This window comes from Prionailurus viverrinus, chromosome C2 (genome assembly GCF_022837055.1).
Source record: "Prionailurus viverrinus isolate Anna chromosome C2, UM_Priviv_1.0, whole genome shotgun sequence".
NCBI classification, from domain to species: domain Eukaryota; kingdom Metazoa; phylum Chordata; class Mammalia; order Carnivora; family Felidae; genus Prionailurus; species Prionailurus viverrinus.
This window is the reverse complement of record NC_062569.1, coordinates 30,816,926-30,843,944: the sequence shown is the minus strand read 5'-3', so window position 1 is coordinate 30,843,944 and position 27,019 is coordinate 30,816,926. Positions and strand designations below refer to the sequence as shown.

The 27,019-nt window shown below is 50.2% G+C and overlaps 1 protein-coding gene across 2 annotated transcripts in view; it reads right to left on the bottom strand.

Moving 5' to 3' along the window:
* The window catches only part of EPHB1 (EPH receptor B1), a 430,893-nt gene that overhangs the window by 303,767 nt on the left and 100,107 nt on the right, over positions 1-27,019 (bottom strand). Inside the window, exon 1 of one of the 2 annotated variants that reach the window (XM_047876454.1) lies at positions 4,713-5,167. The exons of the other annotated variant lie outside the window; for it this stretch is intronic. The gene's annotated coding sequence lies outside the window, so the exon portion shown is untranslated. Of the gene's footprint in view, positions 1-4,712; positions 5,168-27,019 lie in introns of those variants that run through there. 2 annotated transcript variants of the gene reach the window in all.

The following is a 27,019-nucleotide window of genomic DNA, read 5'->3' as shown; positions in this document are numbered from 1 at the left end:
CAAGGAGTTGGGACAGGTCTCCATCTGTGCTTGGTCCACACAGGGCACAGCCCGAGAACAAGCATGAAGCCCAGAGCCCCGCTTCTGATTTCCCTCCCTCCAAGGGCACTGCCGAGGCTCACAGGGCAACAGACCAGAGCATGGGGACGGGACATGAGCTGTTCAGTTGTGGAGCTGGATCGGGCTGGAGATAAGCCTCACATGGGCTGCCTTCTCTGCCCAGCCTGGCCTCAGACTTGGTATATGGCTCGAGAGAATTTCCTGTCTTCTCTGGCCTCAGAGGGTCGCTTCTGGCTCCTAATTCTTAGAGTGGTCTCTAAGAAACATGGCCAAACACCAAAGGGAAACTCTGCCTCCTGAATCCCCAGATTTGGCTTGGTCCTCTGGTGACTTATACTTGCATACACTTGTACCTCGCAAATGCTTTTTGCTAATAAAACACGGAAATTGCTTTAGGAGACATATTCGTTTCCTAGGGCTGCAACAAAGTACCACAACCTGGGTGGCCTGAAACAGACTTGTATTATCTCAGTTCTGGAAGCGCAATGTCCAAAATCAGGGAGTCATGAGGGCCATGCCCCCTCTGTAACCTGTAGGGGAGAATCCTTCCTAACTTCTGACGGTATCCTGGCAAACTTTGGTGCTCCCTGGCTTGCAGCTGCATCATATGTCTGTTTTTGCGGCTCATACTGTTCCCCGTGTGTCTCTGTCTTCATGTGACTCTCTCACAAGGACACCAGTCATGTTAGATTAGGGGCCCATCCCACTTCGACATGACTTCATCTTAACCAACTATATCCACAATAACCCTATTTCCAAATAACATCACAATGTGAGAGTGCTGGACATTAGGACTTCCACACACCTTTCTTTTGGCAGAGGGGAGGGGCACAGTGCAATATGTAACAGAAGGGTAAGATGCCAGGAAATAAAGCTGTAAGCTTTCCTCTAACAAATACTCAGGTCCCGCATGGGAAGCTTGGCAAATACAGACACAGACAAGGCCGGTGTCTCCTTCAGACATCCTTTCTAACAGGTAAGAAACAGTCTTCATTTGCTCTCCTCCAGATCCACTGGCCACCCTTCTCCTTCTCGTTCCATCCCAGAAGGCAGACCTTTAGAGACCTGTATAGGGGCATCAGCCGGGCCCCTCAGCACAGGAGCCAGGAGGGTGTGGGGAGTGCAGGGCTAAGGCACATCCCTGGCTCCTCCCTGCAGAGCGTGCAGAGGCTGGCGGCCCTTTCCTACAGCCTGGGTCTGCTAACAGGGCCCCCACCTTGCCTTCAGGCCACGGGTGGGAAAGGTGCCCCATCGCTACTGGTCTCTAAGTGCTCTGCCATCCCTGGTGCTGTGCTTCCCCCATGCAAACCCTGGTAAACAGCCACTTCATTCATCTCCCCTCCGCCACCTCTCTGGGCCCCCATGTGTTCCGGCCAGGCCCCTGACAATCCTCAGGGCTCACATTAGTAACCCAGGATAGGCAGCACCGCGTCTCCTGTACCTCTCCCGCCAGGTCCTGCAGCCAGGCACACGGGAGGCAGCCACCTGCAGAGTGGCAGAGTCCTGGTCACATGGGACTGGAATCAGACACACTTGGGTGTGAGTCCCAGCTCCAGTGCTATCCAGTTGTCTGACCTTGAGCAAGGTGCTCAGGCCCCTGCGGCTCATGCTCAGCCATCCACTAAATGAAGATAAGAGCACCCACACCTCATACAAGGTATTTGTGTGGAGCCAATGAGATAGTATTCATACCCGGCACTTCTCCCGGCCACTGACAAGCTGCTGTTGACCCTCAAACAGCAGTTGTTGTTATGTCCCAAGTTTGGTCCTGGTGTGGAGCAGAGTCTCTCATGGCCCAAGGTCCTCAGCTACACCCATTGGGACTGGGCCGGATGCCTGTCTCCCACCCAAAGGCCCTTCTGAAGGATGGGCTTTGGCTCCACCCGGCCCTGGTGGCCTCCTCTGATGGAGGTGCCACACTAGCTTCTCCTCAGCCACCCCCTGCCCAGTCACAGACAGGCCACTCAGTGCAGCCTCATTCTTCCCACACACACTGTGAATGAGGGATCTGGGGTGGGGCAGGAGCCCGGGCAAGAGCTCACTAAATGACTGTCTGGCTGGCTCCTCCTGAGGACCAGCTGGACCCTGTGTGGCCCCATCAGGTCTGAAGCAATGGGGAAGGCCAACAAGAAGAAGCCCAAATAGCCGAGTGGTTCCCCACCCACCCCACCCCCAGACACACACTGAGTCCCAGGAAGCAGCACTGGGCTTTCCTGGGTCCAGTGTTCCCTTCAGTGCCCTGGAACTGGGGCAGAGCATGTGAGGCTGGTACTCAAGGCACTCATCACTGGCTCTGCTCTGCATGAAAGGGCCACACCCCAATCCCAGTGCTCCCCATATTGCTGTCCTCTGCACCCTGCTCCCCTCCCCGTGACAGTGCCAGGCAGTAGGCTCCTCTCCCATCTACTATCTCATGAGCCACCAGAGAGGGTTCTCTCTGGGAAGGCCACCAAGAACTTAGGACAAGAGTCTCTCTCTCCTTGCATCCACAGCCCTTGGGAAGGGGGTCAGCAAGCAGCTCCACGACCCTTGGAGGTTTCCCGAAGGGAAAGTCCGGGTAGTTCTTCAGAACAAAGGCAGGGTAACAACAGTATCTGTCCCATTACCCTCCCAGACAACACGCCGCTAGTCTTCCTGAGGTTTCGGGTCTGCTGGGCTCACTCTTCAGTGTCAACAGTATTCTTGTCTAACTGGAGAGGAAGCTCAGTGCTGGGCCCTGCCTGCAGGAGACTGCTGTCATGAAGGTCTGGCTACCAGGACCCTCCATGCACCCCTACACCACCCCCATGCCCCTGCACAGCCTGCACTCATTCTGTGCTCCCAGGCCCCCCTCACCTTGGCCTCCCCACCCTGAGCATAGCTTCTTGTCTCCACATGGCTCACAGATGGATGGGGGCCCCAGGCATGTTCTCCAACATAGGAGGAGCCCTGCACATGTGAGACTAACACAGGAACAAGGAAACACAGAGACCGGAAGCATTCCATTTGGGGTACAAAAATCCCAAACAGTCTTTCTTTTGCCAAATTCCTTCTTCTGCCTTCTTTTCCTTCTGTCTCAGTTCCCATCCCCATTCTGATATCAGTATCCCCTCGTCCTTTAAGATGGCCAGACACCCCTTCAGATCCACATGTGCCCTTCTTGTGCCTGAAAATATGCCACAGCCAGAGAACCAAGAAGAGAACTGGGGGTCACCACCCCTGGTCGGGAATCTCCAGGCATTTCTGGCATCAAACATTATGGGCCCAAGCCAAACCAGCCAGATCAGGCGAGTGGGAAAAGGCAAAGCAGACTTCTGAGATTGCCTCCAGCCCAGGCATGACTGCGGACTGCCCTGCCTACTGCCGGGCCATCAGGTGTCCTGGGACCTTTAACCAACCTAGGGCCAATCTGGCTCTCAGGCCCTCACCTCTGCCTAACCCAGATTCCTCCCTGACAACACAGGGCACACCTTTCTGCCCAATCCAGCAGCAGCAAAGACAGAGAGAGAGAGACGCAAGGCACCAGGAGAGAAAAGGAAACCACACAGGGATGCGGTGGTCTGAGGACATCATTTAAATCAACACCCCCCACTGATGGTGCAGGCCTGGCCAGGAGCCCAGTGCTGCTCAGTGCTTCACCTCTTTGCGTTTTTGTGAGGGATGTCAAAGAACTACTAAAATCGAGGAGCTTGGCACTTTCCATTCTTCCATCACCATGGGTTCTGATGGAGATGAAATCTGCCCCAGCCACTTGGACATACCCATGAGTTGGCACCAGTGGCACAAACAAGAAAGAGCTGTGCAGAATAAGCCTGCTGCCTCCTGTCTATCGTGGGCACAGGAAAGAGGGCCTCTCCCTTCTTGGGGGTACAGGCCCCCAGAGGCATCAATCACCCTGGAGAAGAGCAGGGAGGAAAGCCCACATGCCCATGCAAAATGACTCTATGCAGTCTTAACAAAGGCCAGCGATGGATGGTGGCCTGAGCTCGTTAATCAGAAGGAACACGCTGCCGTCTGCTTCCCCTTCCAGGCCCTCCTGTGCCCTCATCCTGGATTGATCTGTGGCACAGTATGTCTCTGAAGTTGCTGGCACTGGGAACGGACTCTGAAGTACACTGAGAGCAGTCAGAGAAAACCAGGTGCCCCCAGGGGGGAGGGCTTAGGGGACATGCCAGGGGAGGGGCCACCAGTCAGAAAAGGAGGGTGTGGGGCTGGCCAGGCAGGCTCTCATGTTCTCCTGGACACACCCTGGACCAGACTGGGGGTGCTGAGTCTCCAGAAGCCACCAGAACACCCTTAGGGCTGTTCCAAAGCACACCTGCCACCAGGTGCTAACACTTTTTGCTGATATCCTCATCCAGGTGTCCTGTGCTGGGGCTGCTGTGCCTCATGCCACCGCTCTCTCTGCACGTGGCCTCATGCCTCCTCATTGCCCACCCCACTCCTACACAGAGGCCTCCCCCTCCCTCTCCAGAGAGCCAGCCTGGCCTAATGCAGACCCCAGACCCACCACCCAGGTCCCCCTGATTGAATCTATCCTCATCACACCCTAACTGTCCACCCCCCAAACTCCTCCAGCCATGGCCCCTCTCGCCCCCTTCAGGAAGCCTGCCTGACCACCCAGCCTTTACGTTCCTCCTGCCCCTGAAGATATAGCCCACCCCCACTAGCACCTCAGCTTTGTAGGGTCTGTGTTCCATGTCATCTCTGCAGTTTCCTGGCCACTGTCCTGCGAGCTCCATGACAGCAGGACCAAGTGACATCACTTTCCTCCACAGGTACCTTGCAGATCACCCAGCAGTGGCAATGCACAGCCATTGGAGAGCTGACCCACGGGCCCAGCTGTGTGAATCAGGCCTGGGTTCAAAGGCTGTAGGTGGCAAGGCACAGAGGCCCGATCATCTTCCTTCAGAAGGCCTCCCTTAAGACTCCAGCCACCAAGTCCACCCCACCCTCACCTTGGTACAGAGCCACCACTCAGTGCAGGGCTCAATCACTGTCTGCTTTCATCATTTTACCCTGTCCGGAAGGACTGATTCTGAACTCCTTGCAAGGTGCTGTCCGTCTAGGTCTAACCCTGTCCTGTTGCATCACATGACCACTGTTAACACATAGAGGGTCAAAGGGAGGCAAGCAGTGATGGAAGCAATGGACAACCAAGAGCTGACCCCAGGAGGGGCGTGCCAGGGAATGGCACAATCTTAGCTGTGAGATCACAGTTCTGGCCTCTCTGAGCTGTGTGGTTGGCAGGTGAGGGGGAGGTGTCAATGGGGTGATGCCCAAGGCCTCTCCAGCACCACCCCCTTGAACTCCACGAATGTCTCCTGCCCCCAGGAATGGATCTCTTGCCACTCTATTTCTCCTTATCAGGGAGAGCCTGTCCAGCCCTGCTTGTCACTAATGCCCCTAAGGCCTCTCTCTCACCGCCAAGGTGTCTGGAGAGGGCCCTGGGAAGACTTCTATTTGTTTCCCAATCAATAGCATTGACTGGCTCCTGACATCCAGCATTTCCTGAGATCCCAAATGGTTTCAATGCCACAAATGTTCTCCCTAAGCCTTGAAAAACTCCTGCAGTGCATGCTTTTGTGCAGAAACGTCTCCAGAGGGATTTGAAGCTCCAGGCAAAGTTCCCTTGTTGGCCCGCAAAGCTTCCTGCTGGGTTTTCACAACTGGAGGCAAGCTAGACTGGTGGCCGCAGGGTCCAGCTCCAGCTCTGGTTACGAGCACCTGATCTGCCCTCTGCAGTAGGAAGGGAGGGCAGGGGGAAGTCTGATGCCTGAAACCTCCCAGGGCAGAAGCTGTCACACTCCCACAGCTACCAGGGCTTTGGAACTGGATAAATTCAGCATCACAACCTGGATGTCCCAGGCTTAGGAGAGCACTCTCAATTACAGAGACCTGGGGTCTAGGCCTGGCTCTGCCATCAGCATGCGCTATGAGCCTGGATCTCTCTCTCTCTGCCCAGTCCCCCAGGTAGACAGTGGATAAGGTGGATGATCACTCTAGGCCTTTCTGGACTGAGGCTCTTGCCTAGAAGTCACCTCCTCTTCAATGCTGGAAGCTCAAGGCGAGGTTCATTCATCAACTTGGCCTTGCATTTCTCTTCTAGGTTGGGGGAGAGGTTTCCTTGAGAGGGTTGTGACTCTCAACTCTCTCTCTCTCTCTCTCTCTCTCTCTCTCTCTCTCGGTTTTCTGGCCTAAAGAACAGGCTTCGGGAAAAACGACACCTGCAGTTCTTTTCCTTCTGAACTGAGAAAAGATCAAGTCCAGTGGCTTCAGGATCTGGAGTTCTGTTCCATGTTTTCCAGCTCAGACACAATGACTTGCCCAGATTTCCTCTGCCCATTCACAATTTCCTATCCAGATACATTGGGGATTGGGTCCCAAATCTGGGCATCACTCTCCATTCAGAACCTCTCTGGGTTTAAAAGCTCCAGAAGTTTGGTATGTTCCTCCATCCTAAGCTCAAGCCTCTGATACAGCACCCTCACCAGTTGACCATTCAGTGTCAGTTTACATACCACCCAAGATGAGTCACTCACTACCTTTCCAAGCTGGCCGTTTTCTTGTCAGATTGGTCCAACCGTCAGAAGGCTGGCTCCTTGGGATTTCCTTTCTTTGGCTCTTGTTGTGACCATGAAAGCCCCTCCCCCCAAAACCAGTTGTTTCCCTTTCTCCAAGTCAGCCCTTAAGACTATGAGGGGAGAGGACCTTCTTAATAGTCTCTTTCCCCCTCACTCTGGTTCCCTCAGCTCTTCTGTCAGCCCCACCACCTCATTGGCACTGTCCTAATGGGACAGCACCCACCACTGAGCTTGAATGCTTTACATGGTCACAGAGGAGCAGCACAGAGGAGGGAAGGGGGCTGTCACCTCCCTGGTGGGCACATCCTACCTCTCATCTCCCTTATGAATCCCACTGAGCATGCCAGGGTCTCCCTGGAGAAATGTGGCTCCTTAAAGCTCTGAATCCTTCCCGAGGAACACAAGGACCTGATGAGTGGCCCCCTCTTCTGCGTGTGGGTGCTCTTCCTCCTTGCGCTCCCCCCTCCCCCTGGCCCTCTTCTCCCCTTCCCCTCCCTCACCTCTCCTGCCTTCTCCCTCCTTGTTCCCACTCTCCCCTCTCCCTCCTTGTGCCATTGTTGCTGCTTAATAGGGTGTTTCTGGGATGAATAGTGTTTTCAGCCCTGGCTGGGAATACATCCGGCCTTTCCCAGCCCCGCCCTGTCCTCATGGGCACTGGTGGAGTTCTGTGGAGAGCTAGCCTAGACAATGGGCCAGCAGATTCACTTGAGAACTCACAAAAGCCCCACTTCCCTCCACGCAGTGCAGAGTGACAGGCACAAGGAACAGATCCCCTTCCCTGCATGCAGCCCACGTGGGTTACTGTGAAGGCATGGGGCCCTGTGCAGCAAGGCTGGAGCCCTAGGTCCTCGACCCGGGAAAGCCAGTGACAAGGACCAGCCTCTCTCTAGTCAGAGCTCCCAGAGGCTGGGCAAGCCCTCCCCGCCCTCCGCCCCATGCATTCATTGGGAATATGAGCATCTCCATGCCTGACACGTGGAAGCATCTTGGTGTATTCGCAGAAGACCCCACATCCTGTGTTTAGAATAGGAGGGGCGAAGGCTTGCAAAAGGGAAGATGGGATACACAGCTCAGGGCACTACGGGATGGGGGCAGAAATGTGCCCAGGATGTGGGTAAGAGCACTGGGGGCCCATTCAGGTTTGGGTGAATGGGCCAGTGACCGAATCAGCGGGGGAACAAGACACTAGCGAGGCCGTCAGCCTACAGTCTTCTCAGGGGAGGAGGCTTATCTGCAATGTATTGGTCCCTAACTCTGTACCAGGAGACCATGAATTTAAAGGCAGCAACGTGTTGGAGGCCTGGAGAGGGAACGCCAAGTTCTGGAATGCGGGTGGGGAGAGTGCATAGGCGGTAAGCAGGGACATGAATGGTTATTCTTCAGCCTCCCAAGGACAGTCAAGTGGTAATATCTAAATGTGGCCATGTTCCAAGACTTCTATTAATTTTTAAATTGAGTAATGCCATCAAGTGTACACTCTTTCTGGTAAGGTGTCAATTCTCTTTGCATCCTCCTGATTTCCATCACCAGTACTACAGGCTGGCTTTCTTGGACAGGAGGGGGGTCACCATTTCCCCACATCATAAGAACTGCCCTAACGTATGATGTGATGACAACTGGAAAACAGCAAACTGTGTCCCTCCTGGAAGCTCCCTTGGTGCTTCACATCTTGGGTTCACATCGCAGCAAAATGACATGGAGCTTTACTCTACAACAGCCAAAATTCAGTGTTAAGGCTAGAAATGGCCAGAGACAGTTGAGCTGTGTTTTATGTTTCACCATGTTCCTTAGGTACACCTGCCCTTCCTTTTAAAAAATGATGCAAAGCTTTACTTACCAGCAGAGGAAAATACACACCTGCCTTATTTAGAGGACCCCTACCTAGCCAGTTACGATGCAGCTAACAGAGCACTGGAGGTGAAGTCAGAAGACATGGGTTCCAATCCAGCTAAATAATAGCAGTGTGACCTTGGGCAACCTACACAACCTCTCTGGGCCCCAGATTTCTCACCAGTAATATGGATAAAATATACCTGTTTCTCAAGGTAATATGAAAGTCTAATGATGCTATTGTAAAGTGTTTTTTATGGTACCTGGCCCATAATAATCACTCATTATCTATTATTATTTTGAAACAGTTGGATAAAAAGTTAAGATGTATGCTTTTTAAAAATTTAACTTTTTGGGGCGCCTGGGTGGCGCAGTCGGTTAAGCGTCCGACTTCAGCCAGGTCACGATCTCGCGGTCCGTGAGTTCGAGCCCCGCGTCGGGCTCTGGGCTGATGGCTCAGAGCCTGGAGCCTGTTTCTGATTCTGTGTCTCCCTCTCTCTCTGCCCCTCCCCCGTTCATGCTCTGTCTCTCTCTGTCCCAAAAATAAATAAATGTTGAAAAAAAAAAAAAAATTAAAAAAAAAAAAAATTTAACTTTTTTTTATTTTTGAGAGACAGAGAGAGAGAGAGAGAGAGAGAGAGAGAGAGAGAGAACAAGTGGGGGAGGGGCAGAGAGAGGGGAAGACACAAAATCAGAAGCAGGCTCCAGGCTGTCAGCCCAGAGCTCAATGTGGGGCTCGAACCCACAAACGGTAAGATCATGACCTAAGCCAAAGTCGGATGCTTAACCAACTGAGCCACCAAGGCGCCCCGATATATGCCTTTTATGACGAGTGTAAGGTCTGTGTCTAGACAGGGGCCCCATGCCCCTTCATTTTTTGCATGTGGACCTCCAATTGTTCCTGCACCAATTGTTGAAGAGACTGTCTTTGCTCCATTTTATTGCCTTTGCTCCTTTGTGAAAGAGAACTTGACTATATTTGTAGGGGTCTTTTTCTCGGCTCTCTATTGTGTTCCATTGATATGTGTATTCTTTTGGAATACCGCACTCTCAGGGCGCCTGGATGGCTCAGTCGGTTGAATGTCCGACTCCGGCTCAGGTCGTGATCTCGCAGTCCGTGAGTTTGAGCCCCACATTGGGCTCTGTGCCAACAGCTCAGAGCCTGGAGCCTGTGTCTCCCTCTCTCTCTGATCCTCCCCTGTCTCTCTCTGTCTTAAAAAAATAAATAAACGTTAAGAAAAAAAAAAAAAAGGAATACCACACTCTCTTGATTACTGCAGCTTTACAGTAAGTCTTCCCTCCTCTGTGCTGCTCCTCTGTGACCATGTAAAGCATTCAGGCTCAGTGGTGGGTAGTGTCAGTTCTCCACCTCTGCTCTTCAACATTGTTTTGGTTATTTGATGTCTTTTGTCTCTCCATATAGACCTTAGAATCATTTTGTCTATGTCCATAAAATAACTTGCTGGGATTTTCATTAGGATTGCATCGAATCTATAGCTCAAGTTGGGAAGAAGTGACATCTTGACAATATTGAATCTTCCTGTCCACGAACATGGAATATCCCCCTATTTAGTTCTTCTTTAATTTTGTTCATCAGAGTCTTGCCGTTCATTTCATAAAGATCTCACCCATATCTTGCTAGATTTTATTTTTGAGGGGATGCTAACATATGCTTTTAATAAACAGCCCTTAGAATTTATAAAATGTTTTCACAGACATCACCACATCTTCAAAAGACAGTTGAGAGATAGGCATGTGCCCTACTGCTTGAGATCTTATTACACACACTAGCCATAGTACCATCAGTCGAATGGATCTTGGCTTGCATTCCCTGGACCTCTGTAGGGAACACACCATCTTGGCTGGGAAAGAACACAGCTCTAGGGGAAGTCCTCCAGCCTGTTCAAGAGCACACCCTCCCAAGTGGCCTTAGTTTACCACCCAGAAGCTGGGCTGAATGATGTTCGCTACAATGGTGTATGCTGGCAGTTGGCAAACTTTCCGTCAAGGGACAAATAGTAAATATTTTAGGCTTTGTGAGCCATAAGCCATAAGCCATAAGCCATTCTGTTACACCTATGTAAATCTGCCATTGCCATTACAGCATGAAAACAGGTTACAGGCTTCATCGTGCCCGTGGCCTACCGTCTGCCCACCCAAAATCTAGACAGGAAAAGGGTCTGGCCTGGACAAATGTGCAGACAGAATTTGTTGAGTGAGATTTAAATTTTTTCATGTAATTTTTAATCAACTAATTCGTTATTTTAACATACAATACTAAAATAGCCTTCGAGCTATCAGTACACCTACAAACTTCTGCAGAAGTCTTTGTGACCCTTCAGAACACCAGAAAGACACCAGCTGTGCCCCTGGGTATATTTAGTGAACAAAAACAAAATTAAATATAGTTTATATTGAGTACTCTAAGCAAAGTATATCCATGGAAGATGACTGGCCTAAGTCTGGTCTATGATGCCATCCTCTCTGGCTAACTGGTTTCCACCAGCTTCAGGAAGGAGTTTAAGTCCTTCCTAGAAGGCCTGAAGGAAAACAGAAGAAGCATGGGGAGCACAAGTCTCACTCACCACTACCAAATTTTCAGAGACACATGGGTAACTAGTGTTCCTGTCAGCTGGGAGTCTGTAAACTTGGCACATCAAGAGAAACATGTTGTCATGTTTAGGGAAGAGTCCCCTTTGATCTGATGGGGCCATAATCAGAGGCACAATGAAGGAGATCAGTTGAGATAAAATGCAACATAGCAAAACCAGGTGGTAGAAGGAGAAGAGTCAGCAGATGGGCAAAGGGGGCTTTAGAAGGGAAGCCAACAGCAAGATGCTCAATCAAAACAAGCCAAGGCCTACCCAGGAATCATGGGGAAATGGCAAAGCTCTGCCCGCCCTCCACAGCCTAGAGGGCAGCCGGGAGATAATGGACACAGCAAGGCTCCTGTCACCACCAATACTGAATTTATGCAACTACAACCAAAGAGTACCAAGGAGTGCCAGCAACCACTAAAAGCTAGGAGGGAGTCAAGGAACAGATTATTCCTCGGAGCTTCCAGAAGGAATCAATATGGCCAACACCTTGATTTCAGACTTCTGGCCTCCAAAACGGTGAGAGAATAAATCTTTGTTGTTCTAAGCAACTAGCTTGTGGCAATTTTTTATGGTAGCCCTAGGAAGCTAATCCAGCCAGGAATGGCATATTCCCTCCATGACTCCAGGGGCATGGTCTGTCTTGTCTACACCTATATCCTCAGGTCCAGGCACACTGTAAATACTCACTACTTGCTCAGTGCATGGATGGCCAAGGCTGCTGCAAGCCCTGAGCTGGCTGATGGGTGGCCCCTGGGCCTGAGAGTAGGACAAGGGGTGGGAGATAGCTGGTCAAGGCACTGGTCTGAAGGCTGTGGAATTCTCTGACTTGGGAAGTCCTAAGTTCAAGTGCATTGGAGCACTGGGGTGAGCAAGTGTGGCAAGTGACAACAGAGGTTGGAAGTCCAGCAGGAAGTAGTAATCAGGTTCCTGAGAAAACCATGACCCTGGATCTTGTGATTATCCTGAAAAACTACTTTCATCACCTCAGTCTGTAAAAGAATCCTCGGAGCTAAGTGGTATGAACTATCAGGGCCCTGGGGAGGATAGCGATGGTCAGGGAAGATTTCCTGCAAGAGCCAGACCACAGGCACCTCTCGGATTCTGCAAAGGATTTGGATGGGAGAAGACATAAGGGATTGGAAGGTTTGGAGCAAGGTTTCCCAAAGGGTACTATGTGGAACTGGGAAACAAGAATATATGCTCCAGGGAAAAAAAGGTTATGTGGTCCAATTAGTTAGAAAAGTTAGTTAAACCAGTGTCCTTACCACAAGACTCTTTGGTAAGGATAAAGGGGTGGGTTGTGAAGCGGGGCTCCAGAAACAGACCATCCTCAGTAGCTAACACGGGACAAGTATTCTGGCTGCCAAGGAGAGGGATGGTAAATGGTAAATGGGTGGCAGAGAGTGGGCATGGCAGGGCCAGGCTGGTGTCAGCCTGCAGAACATGGGACCTGTCCCCACCGTTCTCAGCCTTCCACCCATACGACTCAGGAGGTGGTCTGAAGCCAGAGGTGAGGAGGACCCAGGCTGTGGTAGAGACATACCAGGTAAGACACACGAACATGAGTGTCACTATGCCTTCTCTGGTGAGGAAGGAGATTTCCTAATTACAAAAAGAAGGCAAAATGACAGGGCATGCACTGTGTTTATTTTCATTTCATATCCTTTAAGATGAGCTTGATGACAATGCTCCACCTTGGTACAACTATAGCGCCCCCAAACAGCACATTGATCCTGATTGTATCCATTCTCAGCTCACTCCTTGCTGGGAATCTCTGCCCTAGCTCCCCAAACTGTGCTCATGTCAAGAGGGGGCCATGAGAAGTGAAGCAGGTAGGAAGGAGCCCCATGCCTGGGGCAGGGGAGGGAGGCCCTCACCACTCCCTGAGCACAACCCAGCCCAGCTGACCCCAGACTTCATCTTCAGAGCCCCATCTTCTCCAAAGATCCCTGCTTCCCAGCATCCTGGGCCTCTGAAATTCTCTCCCCACTTCTGGCAAAGAAGAACCCCAGGCAGAACAGTGTGGTAAGTCCCACGGGCCATACTGTCTGGCCCCTGTAAATCCACCCATCACAGGCTGCCTTTGCTCTTCTCCCTTTCCTGTGCACCTTTATCTAGCAGGCAGTCTCTACAGATGTGCTAAAATCATGGATAAAGCACGTGTGTTTTCCAAAGTGGAGCTCTGCCCTCCTCCCTAGGGAATCAAGAATGCCCAGCTAGGTCACCAGAAGAATGCTTGACAGGCTCTGGGAGGCTCCTGGGCTCCCTCAACCTGCACTTTTGGTAGCTCTAGGCAGGAAAATTGAGGGAAGCTGATCCCTGGTGGTTTCTCAACCTCCTCCACCTTCAATTTACATAAAGCTTCCAAAAGAACAGCCTCCCCAAAAGATGGGGTCTTTCTGCAATTACTGGAGAATGAGGCAGACCCTCATGGTGGATCAGCCTCAGCCACCCTCCACCCAGCTGCCTCTGCTCCCACATGGCCTGAGGGACTGTCGGGGTGACCAGCCACAAAGCTGCCGCCCCCCCTCATTACTTTTGCTCGGCAGACTCGGCTCCCGTGTAGATCATTTGTCACTCAAAATACAGCCCTGCCACTGAGGACTGGATACCTGTCACCAGGTGCAAAGCTCTCTTCCCCCAAGGTCCTCTGGTTAAAGCAGAGAGGTGGAAGAGCTAGGCACGGTTGACCAAAACCAGCAACTTTTGTCAAAAAATAGGTCTCTTTCAGACTGGCTAAGCTCGAGCATATTGTATAAACACTACACATAGATGCTTTAAAGCAATTTTTAAAGTTTGTCTTCCGTAAATTACATCAACGTCTCCCCTGACCAACTCACAACTGTGACTTGCTGCAGAATTCATTTTCTCATGCCTACACACGGGATCCACAGAAGCCAGCTTAGGTTTGCACCCTCGAATCCCTTGCCATGACCCCTCCAATTTCTCTCAATCATATACTTTACCCCACAATGAGAATACAAAATGACCCCTAGCACCGAAGCCCAAAGGCCCCACCCCCACGGGCCCTCCTCCCAAACAGGCTGTGGAAGATGTCCCACTCCACAGTGCCCACCTGCTCCACAAAGAACTGTGCCTGTCTCCCACAGCCCCTCGCCCTCCCCACCCCTTCTGCCACCCCAGCAGCTGCCTTCTTTCCAGAACCACCACAGAAAGATGAAAGGGACCATGTCCCTTAAACACAAGAGAATATTTTGAGCAGAGAATTAACAGCAAATTAAACTGGTTTCATTGTACTCATTCATGCACAAAATGAGTGTGGGAGTTAAGCAGAGAAAAACCAAACAGGCAACGCGTTGCGATAATCAGAGGGCAGAACCAAGCCTCAGAAGGAAATGATCACTCAGGGGAGGAAAGCGCCACGCGGCCTGGGCTCCTAATTGGTCGGCAGCGCTGCCTCTTCTCACAGCCGGCCTCCTTTCCAGGGCTGGGAACTGCACAGGGTGACTGTGGAGCTGACTCCAATGAGCTCCCTTTGGCAGCAGCCAGTCCCATCAAGGCGGACGCACCCTTCCCCAAGTGCCCGGGCGCCTGCCCCCTCCCAAGCATCGCAGGGGCTCTGGGGCCAGAGCAGATGCTTGCACTGGCTCTGCACAGGCTCAGGAAGCAATGTTACAGCAACAACCAACTAGGGCCCACGTTCCTCCAGCCAGTCTCCCTCCCAGGCACATTTGGCTGCAGTGAGGTCGCGGTGGAACTGCTCAGCATAGGCATGACGTCCGAGTCCACGGGTCTCCTGTGGATTCATCAGAATCCAGGATTAGCAGCAAGAGAATAACAGCCTGTAGAATGCCGAACAATTTTAAACAACCTCACAAATCTCTTTTCCACCAACTCTGCCTGGTTAATCCATTATCTGGTTCCCATCTCTGGTGGGTACCCGGGCCCCTCCTTTTGCCGAGGCCTCACACTGCCATCCCTAGAAACGTACACAGGGCCCTGGCTGGTGGGAGGGGAATGTCCATGAGCAGGCAGTGAGAGGACCCTGGACCCCCAGCCCCCAGGACCAGCTGAGAAGGTGATCTTATGCAAATTCATTTTTAATGGCAAGTAATGCTGTTAAATGTGCCAAATTCGCCATACAGGCCCACACACCTGGCCTCGGGGCAAGCTGGGGCCTCGCTCCTGGGCAGACTGCTTTAGAGGCCAGAGAGGGTACATGTGACACTCCAGCTCCTCCCTGCCCCCACCCTCCTCCACACACCCACCCTGGCTTTTCCAGCACAAAGGGGGCCCCCCTCAACAGCCAGACTCCATGAGCTGCAGGGGTACCTGGCATGCAAGAGCCCAGGCTGGAGCCACATGCTAGCAGGCTGCTCAGGACCTCACCTGCCTTAACCACCTCGCACAAAACACTCTGCCACCCTTGGCTTGTCACAGAGCAACCCAGGGCTCTAAGTATGGTGCTTGCACTTCCTTTTCTATTTCTTCTTAATACATAAAAGAAGATAAAAGGAAGAAGTTAAGCTTAGTCCTTCTGAGTGTACAGATGGCCCCTGGTGCCCTCCCTGGGGCTCTGGTAGGGGTCATGTGTCAGGCACAGCTTCCCAGGTGTCCTGAGAGAAGCACAGGAGGACAGCATGCAGAAGGGTGACCAGCGTGCCCTAACCATGTGTTCATTTCAGCGTGACACTGCAGCTTATAGATGCCTGGCAAAGAGCGTATAATCTGGTTTAGACCAAATGAACCCTTATAAAAATAGAATCAGTGGCTCTAAAAGATTCCTGCAAAGAACTCACAAGTTGAGCCATTCCAGTACTGCAAGCGTAAATAAAGCCCATGAGCCTGAGGTTGCTGACACTTGCCCTACATCTAGTAATTGCTCTTCATCAGCCACACAAGGAGCTAAGAGCCATGCTAGTCTAATCAGATCTGAAAAGAAATTGGCCAAAAACATCAAATAATCAAGAAGACTATTTGAGATGTGGATATATACCTGCTATTGCTAATGATGCACCTTTCCCTGAGTGTGTATTTTGCCTTGCTCTCCCAGCTAATGAGATTAAGGAGACATCTTAATCATAGCAAGATATTTTAAAATATTGTTTCTTTCATCTTTATCTGATTTTTAAGTAATTTTTATTTTACTGTGTATATTAAAATGCACAGAATATATTAGTACAGCAGCACAGACACATTCACACAACACAGAAATATATAGGTACTGGTGTGCAAGCTTGACCCAAGGTCCCAGAGATTTACCACCATCCTCCTTCTAGAGAGTCAAGCCAAAGCCCTCTACCCCCTCCTGAATTCCTGGCTCCCTCCTCTTACCTGTTTTGACTCTCACCTCTTCTCTGTGTTTGCTCTCTGAATACCTTCCAATAAGTCCATTTGCCTCCACCCCCATTGGCATCACCAACTCATGCCGGCCCCCTCTCCTGCTGGACAACAGCATCAACCTAACTTCGGTCTCGCCCCCCTTTATCCCCATCCCAAACCCATCCTCCATCTTGCAAACAGGTCAGGCTCCCTAAAATGAAAATCTGATCATAACCCTCTGGCCCAAAAGCTTTCAACAGCTTCGTGGACCTGGGGGGAAAGTCCAAGCTTCCTTCTCCTCCTCCTCCACATCATCATCATCATTGTTACCAATAACATCCAGTAATCCCTTTCTATTGCCAGGCACTGTTGCTAAATATCCTGCATCCGCTACCTCTCTGAATCTCCACAGTCCTTTCAGAGGTGATCATAGGTACTCTGTCCACTCTGCAGATGAGGCTTAAAGAGTTTAAAGACCTTCCAGGTCCCCGCAGCTCAGTGCTGCCTCTGCTTTCCACCCCAGCCCTCTTTCACTACAGTGACCAGCTCCTTAGAGCTCTTCTCAGTGCTGGCATGTCCGTCCTCTCTTTCACCCAAGCCTTACCTCCCTCCCCTTCCCTTTCCCTGGGTGACTCTTCTCACTGGCTGGCTTTAGCGTGGATGCTGCCACCAATGACATGTCTCCTGTCTAGGCCACAGTCACCAACGGCTGCTGAAGCAGTAGGTGAAAGGCCTATGGGGAAACCAAGTCAAGCCAAACCTGTTCAAGCCTCTGGCTCTAACTTCCAGTTTACAGGGTGTGCAAGAGCCCCAGCAGCACGCTAATTAACTGACACCATGGGGGTGTGATCAGCAAAACCCAGACTCCGTGAAACTCTGCAGGACACACAACCTGGTCATTCAACAATCAAATTACTTGAGAAAATAAGATGGCAGGGGAACCTATGGATTAGAAGAGACAAGTCAGCCAAATGTAACAGGTGGATCTTGTCTGGATCCTGATTTGAATAAACCAACTATAAAAACTTTTATGAGACACACAGGGAAATTTCAACACTGACTGGATATTGGAGAACGCTAAGAAGTTAGGTTAATTTTTTTAGATGTAATAATGGTATTGTAGTTATGTTAAAGAAAGGAAAGATCAACATATTTATCTATGTAAAAATTATTAAATTATGCTTATTATGGATAAATAAGACCAAAAGATAAAAGCTGTTTTGAAAACAAGTTGCCTACCCCAAGCCCCCAAGTATGAATTAGGTATTTGTATGAATTCTCAAAGAATCCCTGAATTTTCCCGTCAGACCAATCACTACACGTTTAAGTAACAATTTCATTAATGCCATTCTTTCCCATGCAACTGTTAGCTGTGTGAGGGCAGAAATGTGTCTTTTGGTCAGTGGTGGGTCCTCTGGACGCGTATGTATGTACACCCACGCATGCACATTCCCCCCAACACCTACAGACACCCACAGGTACCTCTACCCACACACATGCCCCTCCCACCTCTCTGCCCAAGGCTACCTTGCCACTCGGCCCCATGAGCCCACACTGGAAGAAGAGGCTGCATGACCCACCTGGCCCCACCAGGTCACGTCACAGTCTGCTTGCTATCTCCTCACTTCTGAGGCTCAAGGTTCTTCCTCTCCCTTCCAACAACCCTACTCACCTCTAACTCACCCTACACACATGCCATTGCCAGAGCCTTCTTCCTTAATTACCACTTTCACCCAGCCTCCTCCTGGCACAAAATCCTTAGGGTATTAGCTCTACTCAACCAATTACAAAAAATGAGCAGCCAGTATGCACATGCACCATGCTAGGCCTACTGGCAGATCTAAAGTTGTACACAATTAAGACCCCTGCTCCTAAAGGCCTCAGTTTCTCAGCCAGGACGGTCACAATTACAGCCACCCAGACTGAGTACCTACTGTGTGCTTTACCTACATCACCCCACATGCTTCCCACAGAAGCCTAATGGGCAGACTGTATTATCACATTTCTATAGAAAGAGAAACCGGGCTCAAAGATGAGGCCTCAGAACATGCTGCAACCAGGGCCTGATTCCAACTAAGGTCTTATCTAACCCTAAAGTCCATTCTCCTAGGATAGTTTTATCAGCTTATACACCAAAGACATCCCTGACCCACCTGGCCTATGTATTGCCACTCCTGGCCTAGAAAGAAGCTCTGAGTCCATCAGTCACCCCATCATCTCACAAACTCACCAGGTATAGTTATGACTTCCCACCACTATCCCTGCTGTGTGTGCCTACCCTCCCCTCAATAAACCCAAAGTTGCATGTGTGTTTGGGCACTTGAAAACAAGAAAGAGATCAACTTTAGAATGTGATAAACATTATCCTTGGAAATACATTTATTCTGTACAACAGGAAGGGGTACTTGAGCTGGGGCTTAGCACACGAGGAGAAGTGTGCTAATCAAAGAAACGTGGAAAGGAATTCTAGGCAGAGGGAACAGCAAGAGCAAAGGCACTGACACATGCAAGAATTGTGTGTTTGGGGGGATCAGCAAGCTGCCCAGTGTAGGATCTCAGATGCACTGACAAGAGCGAATTAACACTCAGGTCAACCTGAGTTAGAAGCTGTCTCATTCTCTGCCTAGAACATCCAGCAAAAGTTTTCCATAATCCCCAGGTCCCCATGGCTGAGGATGATGAGAAAGAGGATGATTAGGACAATGATGATGAACTTCATGCACCAAGAGTCCAAAGTGTCTTTTCTACTCCTAACTCCTGGGAAACGCCCATGATATGAAGAGCCCACGGCCCTCTGCTTGCCCTCCACTCACCGATCCACACTACACAAGGAAGTTAAGAAAATCGGAACTACTACGTAGGGGCGTCCACCTCATCTGTTAGGAGACCACTAAGAACTGGCTCAAGACACCCTCTAAGACCATGCCGCCCTGCACGCTGCCCTCAGGAGGCTGGCCAGAATCAGAAGTGGGAGCTGAGCTCCCAGCCAGCATGCTGTATACCTGGCATGGCATACATTTCATTCCCACAAGGAAGCAAAACATCAGGGCGCTTCCGGGGACTGGAGGCAGAGCTCCCAAAGGCTGGACCCACCTCCTGAGAAGGCCTGGAGCTTCTCAGCCTGGAAATGAAATGACACACGCAGAGGGCAGACAGTTCCACACGGGAGCATCAGCTGTTTCCTCAGTAAGCAGACAGACCCGCGCAGACACTGCTCTCCTCCACAGATGGGCGCCTAGAAAACACAAAATCGCTTCCAAACTACACACTGTGCTGAAGCCCCGTATCACCTGCCAGCATGCTGACTGCCGAACCTCTCCTGCAATCTCCTGGGAGTCTGGAGCATCAGGGCTGGCCTGCCACCAGCGACACAGAGAAGGCCAATCTGTGCCACTAAATGAGACCATGGGGTCAGCAGGAAGGAGGAACCAGTGGAGACTGGGCTGGAAATCCTACAGACTCAGCTTCTCCACCCAGTCCTGCCTTCAGCACTCAGTGCCACTGTGATCAAGTCATTTTCCCCAGCTGAACACGGGGCTGCTAATGAATCCCCTTTACAGGATGACACTTGGAGGTGACGACTGTAAAAACATAACTTAGAGGAGGCTGGGCATGAAGTGGATAGCTGAGATGACAAAACACTTGGCCTCTGTGCAGCCACACCTCTCCCCTCACCCATGACAGACACTGCCAGCAGCCCAAGCACACTAAGCCACCAGGGCACAATCCTTCTCATGGCAGCCCACCCCACCGACATGCCAATCGATGCCACTGGCACAGGAGATAGCATCGATTTGCCCTCTAGGGATTAATCAGGCTCCAAGTCATGAATCCTTGAGGGATGTTTAATGGTGAAACACAGGGCATGTCATGGTCTTGGGCCATGGTCCACATACAGTTTGGGCTCTAAGAGAAGAGAAGGGAGGCTGCCTACAGAAGCGGCTCTAAAACCCCTCCCTTCCTCACATCACTGAGACCCAGCTGCCCACCAGAAAGATGATTCCCCTGGGGAAGGAAGGCAGACACACCCACTCAGGCTGGAGTCCCAAACCAGCCCCCATCTTTCATAGCTAGTCCCAAGATGTCTGAGCTGGGATGAAGGAGGGTCTGAAGTAGGTAATAACGGTCCTAAAGTGAGAAGTGACCATCCATCCTTCATTCATTCCATGTGTCAGTCAACAGTGCAATGGAAGGATGGGCTGGCTACTTCAGTCAGAGCCAGGAGTCGGGCCAGGCAGCCCAGAGGAAATGCCCCTCTGAATTTTAGATGAGTCATGTCCCTGAAGAGACCAGCAGGGAAGGCATTCTGGGCAGAGGAACAATGGTGCCTAAGGACTGGACACACCTGTGGTGGGAGGGCCACCTTAAGGGACCTGCCAATGACCCTATTACCCTGCTTTGCTGACTTGCAGTCACACTCTCCTGCAGGGCTGCTGCTGCCTGCCCCCAACCCCATGCCCTTGGCCTGAGTCCCAGGGGTCAGAGAGCAGCTAGGATCACAGCATCCCTCCACAGCAACCATGTAGCCCCTCATGGTTTCCCAGGCCAAAGGAAGGTGGAATCTTCCAGAATCCTAAGAGTGAGGAGCTGACCAAGAATAAAACCACTCTTTATGAATATGGTGAGGGGGGATTGGGGTATGCCCAGAATCCCCTGACTTAAAACTGGTTGTGAGAAAGCATCAGGGAACAACTCTGCCCTCACCTTTTCAAGAAAACTCTCCAAGGCATACTCATTTCACCAAAGGGCCGGAGTCTCCCCCGTCCACACACACCTTGTGTAGGCCCATGCCTCCACTCTCATACAGTCCTCCTGGTGACGAGACAGATATCACGTGAGCAGAGTGACATTCGCCAGGAGGCAACTCCCCACTGAGCAGTTCCCATACCCCATCATGAAGCTGAACTACCAGGGCTGACCCTTCACCAACCTCTGCCCCTGTGAATCAGAAGGCTCATGTGGGGCCCTGGGACAGGGGCCTGAGGACAACTACAGCTTCCAGCCAGATTCCCACCTCTGTCAACACCAAACCCATGGTGCTTTCTAGCAAGTCTGCCCAAGTAGGGCTGCCCTCTGAGCCTGACACTGCAGGGGACTACTGATGAGCAAAGCAAGAGGCTTGTGGGCAGAGGACATGGGCTGGAGGAGGTCAACTCTGTAACAATCTACAGTAGAGACCAACCCGCTGGGGAGCAGGCCTTGGACAGGAGGAAACCATCAAGTCACTCAGCAAGAAGAAAGGTGAGCAGTGGCATGCCAGTGTGGGTGGAGACAATGATTGTCAGAGTAGTAATAGCAACGTCCACCGCCACGGCGTCAAGTATTACCGGATTCTCACGGCATGGTCTCAGTGCCTCTGTCAGTCTTCAGTGACCCCATGAGGTAGGTTCAGTGATTATCCCCCTTCACTGACAGGATAATTGGATAATTTGCATCCAGTGTGACAGTTATGAGAAGGAGGCCACCAAGACTGAAGAACACTGGTTGAAGAGAAAGGTAGACATCCAGCAGATACGCAGCAAACACAGATGGGGCATCTCTGAGGTGGCTTCTACAAGGAGGCCTCGGAGGACCTTTGGGGACATGAACAGTCTGCAGGTCTGGGCGGTCTGTGTGGTATTCACAGCTTCTTTCCCTGACCTTGAGGTGCCATAAACCTGACCTGGTGATCCATTAAAAGACTTCCATGTCCACATCTCCCTCTTGCTACAACTCCCTGCTATTGGCTACATGGAAGAAAGTTGGAGGAGTCCAAGAGAAGATTCCAGTTCCTTGCTTCTCTCCAACCCCTACCCCAACCCCAAGCCTGTTTGCCTGTTCCAACAATGATTGGCATAGGCTGCAGAAACTGGAACTGAAAAAGAAAGGTAGAGGGTGACCATATGGAAGGACCCACACACCTTTCATTTTGGATTTCAATTGTGCCCACTCCCCCTCCCCTTGCCCATCCATTTCAAAATGCAGGAGAAAAACCTGTCATGCTTTTCCTATTATCGGCCCACCTTCTCAAGCAGTTTAAACTTGAATAGAAACTTAAGCTGCCCTTCTTAACATTCAGGTGGCTTTTCCTCGTAGACTTATAAACAGCAAATTCACTTTTGCTTACATGAGTACTAGAAGGATATTTGAGCATGTTTAATGGGAAAAGTACATGTTTTCACATTCTGTATCTGCACACAAAAGGTCCCTAGCACCACATTTTACTTTTCAGCTTCTTCCAAGCCTAGAAAATTTCCACTTCAAAGCCGTGGCTTTCTTATTTTCTTTGTGGAAAAAAATGCATTGGTAACAGTTCGAGATTATTCTCTCCAAGACCTTTACTCTCCCCCTGCTTGTGATGGCCGGAAAGACAGGCAGTCACTGTCCAATACCCGCCTTCTGCACCGGGCACCAAGACCATTCCTGCGTCCATCTGGACCCTGATTCTCTGTCACTGAGCGAAATGCTTAATTCACTGGGCATCCAGAGAGCCAGCAAACGCAGAGTGAGAAGACAAGATAGAGGTGGCTTTGATCTCTGTGGGTGTCAACTCCTGGGGGCCAGGCTTGGCTAGAAAAAGGCAAATCTGCAGGGCCATGGAAGAGCAGGGGTGAGCGAGCGGAGGGCATAGGGCTCTCCCCCATTCAGACTCCTATTTTGCATTGATTTCTTCTAAATAACACCTTCTAAACTACAAATCTCCAGAAGAGAGGGGGCTGGTTATGAAAGCAGAAGCTTCAGCTATACATTAAGTGTCCTACTTCCCTGTTGAAGCCCAAGGCTGGAGGCTGCCACTCCCTTCAGATGCTACAGATTTACTGAACTCCAACAAGAAAAGGAGAGGCCCTAGCATCACCACAACGGCTCCTCGTTCCCCGAGACAAAGAGAAAATGAGAAACTACAGTGAAAAATACCAGGTAAGGGAATCAAACCATCAGAAGGGGATGTTTTCCAGGAACAAAGCGTTTGGCTCTTCAACACACCTCTGTGGATCAGAGATGCCCACAGGAGGAGGCAGGGGAAATGTACTGCCTCTGACTGATATACTCACAAAACGCTGCACTAAGGAGTGCATCTCAAAAAGCCCAGAGAGTTTGGTGACAGAGGCTGGTCGGTCTTCCACATTGGAGCTGTTGGTCGGAACAGAACTCCCCATCCTTCTTCCAGAACCTTATTTCATTTGCCAGAACCCAAATAAAGAACCAAACCAACAGCTCACAGCTTCATAAACACCACTAGATGGGGAGAAGGACAATAGAGAGAGTATAGACATCAGAGAAGAAACAGATGGACAAGGTGCCACCTTTCCTGGAGGTAAGGGGTGGCTGATGTGACCTCTTGGAAGACTTGTAGGCTGAGAAGACCCAGTCTTTGCATTTCTGTTTCAGAGGTCAAATCATATCATTAGAAGGGGCCTCAGATGAGAAGCTGACCCTGGGGGAGGGGGTCTCAAGGTAGCACAGTGAGTTGGGTCCACTCAGAGCCCAGGCCTTGCCACCATTCTGCACCTCTTTCCATAAGTCACGCTGTGCCCAGCTCAGATGCGGTGACAGCGGGAGATCCCTGGCCAGGACACCTCACGATGAAGTCACCAACTCAGTTCAATGAATCTGAAATGAGCCCATGCACACTGGGCTGCAGAATCCCAGGCTGGCAGAGGTTCAATCGCTACCCTTCAGGCTCCATCTTTGGTGAGGAGAAATCAGCATGGGCTCACCTCAACAAGAATGGGCCATGCACAGGAATAAAGGTGGGTGAGTGAGGGTGGGAAACAGAGGGAGCTATGAAAAGAGAAATTTCACACTTCAGTGCAAACCTCTCCTGACAACTCAGTGAAGAAAGACAAAGCCGCTGTTGCTCTTGGCATTCTTTTCCTTCCTTCACTCAGTTCTGCCCACAGGTACCCTAGGGAGTACCTGCTCTGCAGATAAAACCCAGAATGGAACAGACAGGAGCCCAAATGCCAGGCACTGTGTGGTCCGGAGGGACAGACAGATAACCCTCAAGGAGTGGCCCAAATACTCATGTCATGACCACTGCACTAGGTGACACAGAGGAGGATGACAGTGGGTGGTGAAGACAACAGGACCAAGCTCATGTAGATGATGAGATGCTTCCCGGAGGAAGCAGCTTTGAGGCTGAGCCTGGAGGGATGAGCAAAAGGGCCTGATGAAGGAAAGGAAGGAGCTGGTGCCTAGCAGGACTGTCAGGCAGAGGTGAGGGTGAGGCCAAAGCCCTCACGGGGTCTGGCACTTCTGAGCAAAAGAACGGCTCTTATGGGGCCCGAGAGAGAGAGAGAGAGAGAGAGAGAGAGAGAGAGAGAGAGAGAGAGAGAAGGGCACGTAGTACGCACTTGCACTGGACAGAATGGGAGGGGAAGCAGGCAGGCTGGGCCTCATAGGCCGCATTAAGATGTTCTTTGTTTGGATTTATGGTTTGTTCTCTTGCTTTTCTACTTCCTTCTCAATGCGAAGGAAAACCACTGAAAGTGTTCGAGGCACAGTGGCCCGTGAATGGATTTGTTCATTCCCCATTTCAGTTAACAGAGTTTAGGTGTATGTTCTTTACGTGTATTTTGGATGCAAACAACAAAAGGTTTTATAAGCCTACATTTGCTAATTATACAACTAATTAAGTCTGTAATCAGGACAATCTCCAGGCCCAAGAGCATCAGTACCCAGGACTCACTATGGGGAGACAGACCGTCCTAAGGACATCTCTTTCACGTTATTGTAACTTAATTGGTTCTCAGATGGATGACTTGTGATTTTTCATTATATTTGGCTAGGAAGAGATGCAGAGGGCTGGTATTGTGTGTGTGAGCACGGGCCTCTATGCAGGCTGTACGCATCCTCTGTTTGCAAGGGGCTTGACCCAGGCTGAGCAAATGGTGTTGAACTAGCTGGGGCTCAGCAAAGCAATCCATTTATTATAATTCTGCTGAGAAGAGGCCTAGTAAATCAAAGAGACAACCTGACTGCAAACAAATTACACACCAAGAGATAGGATGGAGGGCGGGAGGGGGGAGCAGAGTGGTAGCCAATTGGGGAAAGTGAGAATAGAAAGGAAGAGGATAAAGAAAGCCAGAGAATAGAGACCTACAGAGATGCCTGGAGTCAGAAAGAAATAAAAATGGAGCCTAATTTGTCCATCAAGAAGAAAAAGAAAAAGCGTCCTACCACGAGAGATCCCATTTGCTGGTAACCCCTAACTTACAAACCCTTGACTTAAAAAAAACAACTGCCCTTTGTTCTCCTGAGGGGTCACCTAGGGAGTGATTGATGGGTAGTTGCTTTCTCCTAGGCAAATGCACAGAATTCTCTTTTCTCATGCAAATAGAGAAGGGGACCTCTTCTTACAGAGGTAACCTGTTCCTGGTGCAAGTAGGCAGCCCAGTCTAAAGAATCCCCCAGAAGCAACTGGCCTTTTGAAAGTAAACATGCTCTTGCCAGGCCAAGGTCGGAAAGAATGGGCTTCTGGTGAGGGTTCCAGCAATGGAACTCCACACAGGTTCCTGTCATAAGACCACGATAACTGGTGACAAGCTGTAGTTGGGACTGCCAGACCCACACCTTTAGTAGGGACTTTAAGCAGTAAATGGGCTTCAAGGCCAGGATAAGGAAGTAGTTCAACTATTACTTAAAACATGTTTTCTCTGGAAAAATACACTCCTGATCCAAATATCTCCCTTATAAATTCAACTTTGGAAAAATAACCTGCTTAGAGAACTGGGAAGAACTTCTAGTGAAGCAGTAAGCACAGCAGGAAGGGAGCTGGGAGAGGGTCAGCTTAGACAATGAGTTAGGCCGCACTTTCTCCAAAACGCACTTATATGGAAGAAAGCCTGACTAGAGAAAGAACAAGATGAACTATATAACAGGAGACTGTGGTCCATGGCCATTCTCAAGGAATCTGAACAGAACCCCTCTTATCTGAGATGCCACCCTACTCTGTGAAAAGATTATGGAGAAAATCATCTCTAGAAGGCTGATGTTCCGTGAAACATTTGGAGACCCAGATAATTATGAGAACTGGTTCTTAGTATAAATGCTGAAGCTGTTAAGGAGGACTCTAACACCCAGATCCTACCAGGGTGCCTCATACATAGATCCCAGAGACCCAGACAGGCCCATGAAATCAAGCTTGCTTATGAGTATCAATGCAAAACTCCTAAATACATTACTGGCAGAGAAGCCAACAACACACTGAAGAACCAAGTAGGGTTGACTATAAAGCAAGGATGGTTCAATATTAGAGAATTCATAATATAAAATAACCATATTACTGAATGTAAAGCCTTATCTAAACATCTCAACAGACACTGAAGAGGCAATAAGTAATAGTCAACACTCATTCTTGATTTTTAAAATCTCATAATAAAACAGGAATAGATGGATATTTTCTGCCATGATGATATATATCTTCCTCAACAAAAAATGCTTAATGGAACACCAGAAATCTTCCCATAAAAATTAGGAACAAGGCAAAATGTCCACACTCACCACCATTATTTAGCAGTATTGTGGAGCAGTAGGCAAAACAATTAGTCTAGGAAATTCAATGTACAAATTTGAAAGGAGGAGACAAATATGGTCAACATTAGTGGATAATCTGATTGTACACCTGGCAAAGCCCAAGACAATCAACTTGCAAGATGCTCGGAAGAATAAAGGGGCAAGTTACAAAAGTAATATAAAGAAAGC